At 47.6% G+C, this 6000-nt stretch overlaps 1 protein-coding gene and 1 long non-coding RNA gene across 4 annotated transcripts in view; one reads left to right on the top strand and one right to left on the bottom strand.

Moving 5' to 3' along the window:
- Positions 1-309: 309 nt before the first annotated feature.
- On the bottom strand, positions 310-4839 carry LOC125754200 (uncharacterized). The gene is made up of 2 exons (XR_007407800.1): positions 4430-4839; positions 310-660 (listed from the first exon to the last, which is right to left on the bottom strand). It is a non-coding gene; the product is annotated as an uncharacterized LOC125754200 (long non-coding RNA).
- Positions 2465-6000, top strand: part of PRKG2 (protein kinase cGMP-dependent 2) — a 99514-nt gene continuing 95978 nt past the window's right edge. Inside the window, exon 1 of one of the 3 annotated variants that reach the window (XM_049105011.1) lies at positions 2465-2483. The gene's annotated coding sequence lies outside the window, so the exon portion shown is untranslated. Of the gene's footprint in view, positions 2484-3263; positions 3306-6000 lie in introns of those variants that run through there. The other 2 variants (XM_035709754.2, XM_035709755.2) reach the window with 2 other exon arrangements.

The following is a 6000-nucleotide window of genomic DNA, read 5'->3' as shown; positions in this document are numbered from 1 at the left end:
AGGGGGAGTAACAGCAACTGCCCCGGGCCTATCCTGACATCACTGAGGTGCTGAATCTACCAGCGAGAGCCTCTCAACCTTGGGACTTCTAGCCGTATGAAACAGTAAATTTCCTTACCATTTAAGATCTTTTAAACTAGCTTAATTATTAATTCCAGCCTTCTGCATCTAGACAATAACTTCATTTTCTTTTTTGCTCTCATATCATATCATTTTCTTGCATGGCACTTTTGGCATGTATGTTACTTCTGTGTTTATTGGTTTGATGTCTGATTTCCCCATCCCCCTACTGGATTGTAGATTTGAACATTGCCAAGATCATATGTTGATTTTATTCATCATTGAATTCCCAGAGTGTATCATTGTGCCGGATGCATAGGAGCTGCTTAAACACATTTGCTGAAAAAATGAAAAGGCTCAAACATGGTCACTTTTCTCCTTCTCCTCCTCACCATCCTCCTTGTTCTTCACAGCTCAGCACAGTATTGTTGCCAGAGGACAGGATCTCTGGGAAGGAGCTTACGTCCCCTCTCAAACTCTGACTAGATGGGTGACCCTGAGCAACAGCAGTACTTCTACAGTTTTCAAGCTTTTGCCTCAAGGAACAGGAAGAAAATATATCTCACATGGTTGACCCAATATACACATATACACGTTTAACTGAAACGAAAGATATACAGAGCATATTTATTGTTACTATGCATGATGTACTCTGATATTTTTATTCCATTTCATTAAAAAAATGTGAACCCATTAATCAGCAATTCATTCTCCTCCCCCCCACCCCCAATGGACTAAATGAATATAAGAACTTTGAAAGTCTGATTTCCTTCTTACTGTTAAACTGTTCGTCAAAATCCATTCTATGGACTTAGTTCATTATTACAGTGACTTAAAAATGACTTAATTATTTTTCCTTTTCCTGTGGAATTCTTCCCAAGACCATCTCTTCTAGTTGGGCTGTTTTGAGGCCTGCATAAAATGGAAAGACTCTCACATATGCTCATGAAAAAGTACTTTGTACTTTTGCTTATTTTTCTTTTCAGTTAGCACAAAAAAACCAAACAGGACTACATTCTTCCTTCTCTAAAATGTAATGGCCCCATTCAACATATTTTACGTGGGCCTCGTTTCTATATAAGTTTATGTATGTACTAGAGCAGACCAGTGTTACACGAGTCCCATTGCCACCATGTGGTTTATTTAAACCCCAAGAGAGTAGGGTTCCGACATCTCTAGTGGCACAGTGAAAAATACAACCTCACTGTACTTCCCATTCCTCAACACAGAAACTGCCCTTGTCTGTGGTGGATGTGCCAGTGAAATTCCTCTGGGGGCAGAAGGAAAGGGGAAAAGCCACACGAAGATCTCACAACTCCAGAGCACGGCAAATAATGCGGTGGGGTATATATATATATATATATATATATATATATATATATATATATATATATATTTAGAAAACCTTAATGCAAGCCTGGCGGGGGGGGAACCCCACAAAACAAAACATGTAATCAAGAAGGCGACTGGGACAGCAGTAGCAGCGGTGGATCAAGAAAGCTTCCTGCTAAAGGACCTACAGATTCCCGCAGGTATCATCTCCGTCCCTTGAAGCCACTGGCCCCGGCATCCTGGGAATCGGCAACCTGGATGAAGTTAGGGCCCCAGAGTCCGGGAGGAGCGCGTCTCCAAGCTCCTCCGGGGTCACCTGTCTCCTGGAAGGGCATCTGCGTGACCGAGGCCAGGCGAGGAGGCGAGGCGAGGCGAGCGCGTCCAGCCTGTGTGCCCCTGTTGGCGTTCTGGGAGGGAGGGCGAGGTGGCGGCGAGCTTGCAGGGAAGCAGGCCGGAGGGCAGGGAAAGGAACACGTCCCTGAACTTTCCTGTCCCCAAGTCCCACACATTTGAAATAGAAATAATAATGACATTAAAAAAAAAAAAAAAAAAAAAAAGCTTTACAACCACGGTGTTATCTCCCCACTTGGGCGGCCTGGCTGCGGAGGGCATGGGGTCTAAAGTGCGGGCTGCTCTCGGGAGCAAAGGTTGGGGCCCGTGTGGGCGCGCGCGGGTGCCCCCACCTCTCGGGAAGCGGGCTCCCGGCTCTTCCCCGCAGTAGCCCCGCTGACCCTCCCCCTCCCTCTCCTCCTCCCCTCCCTCTGTCCCTCCCTCCCTCTTTGCGCGTCTGCTCGGCACCGGCCCCCGCCGAGGGAGCCAGGCGGCAGCACCCGAGCCTCCGCAGCTCCAGCCCGCAGCGTAGCCGGAGCCTCGGCGCCGCCAGCCCCGCGCCCTGCGCGCCCCGCGCCCCCCGCGCCCCCCGCGCGCTCCCCGCGCCCCGCGCCCCCCGCGCACCGCGCACCGCCCGAGCCCCCTGAGCTGCCCCGCGCTGGCTCGGGCGCCGCGGGCGGCTGGGGAGGGCGGCGGACGGGACTCGGCGGCGCCACCGTGACCAGCTGCGCCCCTGGAAAGTTACCCGGCTGCGCGGTGAGGTGCGGGCGCGGGGGAGCGCGGGCGGGGACGCGGGCGGGGAGCGCGCGTGGGGCTGCTGTGCGTGCGGGGCGCGCCGGGCGCCTCCGGCCCACCCCCGCCGCCTCGTGCCCGAGCCCGAGCCGCGTGTGGAAGTGTGCGCGCCTCGCGTCCGCCTGCTCCCGGATTTTAAGGAGCTTGGCTCGCGGCGGGAGGGGAGAGCCCGGCCCCAGTGGGGACTGATGCCTCGGGGCGTCCCCCCACCCCCGAGCCCAGCAGAGCCGCGCTGGAGACGGGCGCCCGGGGCCGGGCGGTCGGGGCGTGCGCTCCTGGGCCAGCCCTGCGAGGCTGCAGGGGGACTAGTCCTCGGGCGGGCAAGGACGTTGGGGTCCTTGTGAACCGGGGTGGGGGTTCTGTGGCGCTCCCCGCGCCGCGAGGCGCTGTCACGTTGCTTGCTCTGCATTTCCCAGTGAGGAAACAGGAGCAAGCAAACAAAAGCAATCAACCATCCACTTAGGGGGTGAGAGCGAAAGCAGTGGGTTCAAGTTTGAGAAGAACTAGGGTGCAAATGGGTGGCCGTTGAGGCCAAGAGATGAGGAGAGAAGGAACAAGTCAGGCAGAATTAACAGGTGGCGAGGTCGGATGGAAGTCTTGGGCTTCTCGGATCTTCACCTTGTTCTGGGAAGTTCCTGGGGGCTTTTTTTTTTTTATAAAGGAAGGGAGCAACATACAGCTGCCTCCCCCCCCCCCCCCCCGCCCCTGTTCCTTGGAAATTATCCTCTCTTTTCTTTGCAGGTTTCTATCTGACTCCTCCTAGACAAGGCGATCATCCCACATGGCACACGGTATGTGATGCCAGCACTCCTGCTTAGTTTGACACAGGAAAGGAGGAGTTAATATAGTGGAGAATTCTCTTTGGAGGATTAGAGGCCATTCTCTCTGCACGGAGACAGTGTGTCACTGAGAATAAACAACGTAAAACGATGGTGCACAGAGATCTGCCTGTTCCATGTGAAATACTTAACTCTAGTCTTCTGGAATCCTGACAAGCGAGGCTAATTCACTGCACAGTGAAGGCATATGTTGCTTGGATGTTGCCCAAATCTTTTGATCCCATATTGTCTTGCTTCCTGTAGGCCATTTTCCTATCAATTATTCCCTCTTCTCCTGTGTTTTCATTTTCTCTGTCCTCCCTGGTTCATTATTCTGGGCTTACAAATACTCTCAAGTTTCCACTGTTCTAAAAATCCGTTTCCTGAACCAAGATACCATCTTGAAGTCCCTACTGTCAACGTCAGCTCTTCCCACGGTCCTCTGTAATCAGATTTCTATCCCAACTCTTGTGTGAGAAGCTAAATTCCATGCTTTTCCCTCTGATTTAATTTGCTTTGGAGTATCTGTGGGATGTGAACAGCAGCCTGCTCACCTCTTGAAAATCTCATCTTCCTGGTCTCTGTGATACTTTTCCTAGAGCTTCTTTTTGGACAACTATTCCTTCCCCATCTTTGTGTTTTACTTTTCCTCCTCTTCCTCTTCTTCTATAAGTACTATCCACAGGTATTATCTAGATGTACATATATAACCACAGAGGCATTCCTTTTTTTTCTCCCTGAGTAATTGCACCTACTAATGAGATTTCAAATTCTTATCTCTGTAAAGCAGTCTCTTACCTTGACCTTCCTTTTTTTTTTTTTTTTTTTTTTTTGCCACTACCTGCTAGACATTTCTACCTTGATGACATTCAGGCATCTCACGTTCAACATAGATAAATTCAGCTCCAGCACTGTCTCCATAAAGCATACTCACTCATTCCCCGGACTTCAGTGTCACAGTACGCCCCCGTAGATGGTGCTCTCTTCATTTTTGAATGAATGAATGAGTTAACAGTATTACCTTCTTCCAAGCCTTCTAAGATCAAAATATTGGAATCATTTTTTTTTTATGTCCCTCTGTACACCCATTTACTCACCACATTGAGATGTAGCCCCTGCAGGATTCCTCCCATCATGCCCTTTTTAAAAAATTTTTTTTCTTTTTTACCATGAATCCATTCATACCCTCTCACTTTTACCAAAGCAATAGCTTCTTCTTATGGTATCTCTGGTTTTTCTTTCACATGTCATATAGGCCAGGATACTTTTCCTCTCCTCATTGCCAGTCTCCCGGGCATTTTCACCTACTACTTCAGCTTCAACCTCTACTTAGGCTATCAGAGCCATATTTTCAGCTCCCCCTCCTGATTTTCTAGTCCCTCATGTCTACTGCCTACTGAACTCCTCCACATTAGTCTCCACAGGTCCTTCAAACTGAGAATGTACAAAATTAAACTCATTGTCTTATCTCTCCAATCTGCTCCTCCTTTTGGTTAATGACATCACTTCTTACTTAGTTACCACAATGGAAAATTCCAAATCTTTGTTCTCTTTCTTCTTATCACCACTCAAATTCCATCAGCTATAATCTTCTGACCTACACCTATAAAATTACATTTTCTCTGTCTTGGCCTGTGTATCTGATACTCTAGCACCCAAAAATAGCTAAATGGAATACCATCACATTTGACGGTGAAAATATAGGCTATGTGGCATTTGTAAAAATCACTGTGAACATTCTGTTGGGTGGAGAGGCACTTCAAAGAGATAGTCAACCTCTGGAGTAGCTGAAACTGAAGCTCATATGACTGCCTGATAAGAGAAGATTACTCTCCAAACTAATATGCTGTGGGTAGAGAAAACACACAGTAGATTCAAAACTGAGCCCCAGGTCATCAGTCACAAGATGGGCAGATGCTTTTAATTGTGGCATTGATAGGGAATTGAGCTGTGCTCACAAGGGCAGCTCTTTGTGCTTTGCTCCAGGGAGAACAGCAAGAATTTGTATATTTAGCAAGGGTAATTATTTTATAAAAGAACTTGGGTGAAACAAAGTTAAGGATAGCACCAAATTCATCAGTTTCATATAGACTTAGAAGACTATTTATAAAAACCTGTGTAATTCAGTCCTCTGATTTCAGGGTAAACTTCCCACATCAAAAAAAGAGAATCGATATTACTTTTCATATTCACTGAAGGGAAGGAAATTGCAGAGTTGCCTATGGCCATAGTTTTTACCAAATTCCTGGTGATCATGTCTTTCTTTTCTGGCTACCGTGGAGTTGGTCCATTTTGATCTTGAGTTCAAGAAGTTCAAGACATGAGAATGGGGTTGGGACTTTGGCATTACCCTGTCCTCATCACCTTTTACTTGAATTGGTGCAATAACCTCTTAGTTTGTTTCTCTCCTTCTAAACTCCTTTCCCTTCATTCCATATTTATGGCCAAGAAAATTATTTTTTTTTCTCAAGGACAAATCTGACCATATAACTTGAAAAAAAACCTGACCTGCACAAAAAGGCAGATACCATAACATGCCATATGAAGTTCTTCAGCATCTTATTCCTCCACTACACTTTTCATGTCTCATTACTCTTCCTCCCATCGTGCATTTCAGCCTGTTTCCTGAATATGCTATTGGCTTTTTTTTTTTTTCATTCACTCCTTA

Source organism: Canis lupus, chromosome 32, assembly GCF_003254725.2.
Source record: "Canis lupus dingo isolate Sandy chromosome 32, ASM325472v2, whole genome shotgun sequence".
Lineage (NCBI taxonomy): Eukaryota > Metazoa > Chordata > Mammalia > Carnivora > Canidae > Canis > Canis lupus.
This window is presented reverse-complemented; position numbering and strand designations above follow the sequence as displayed.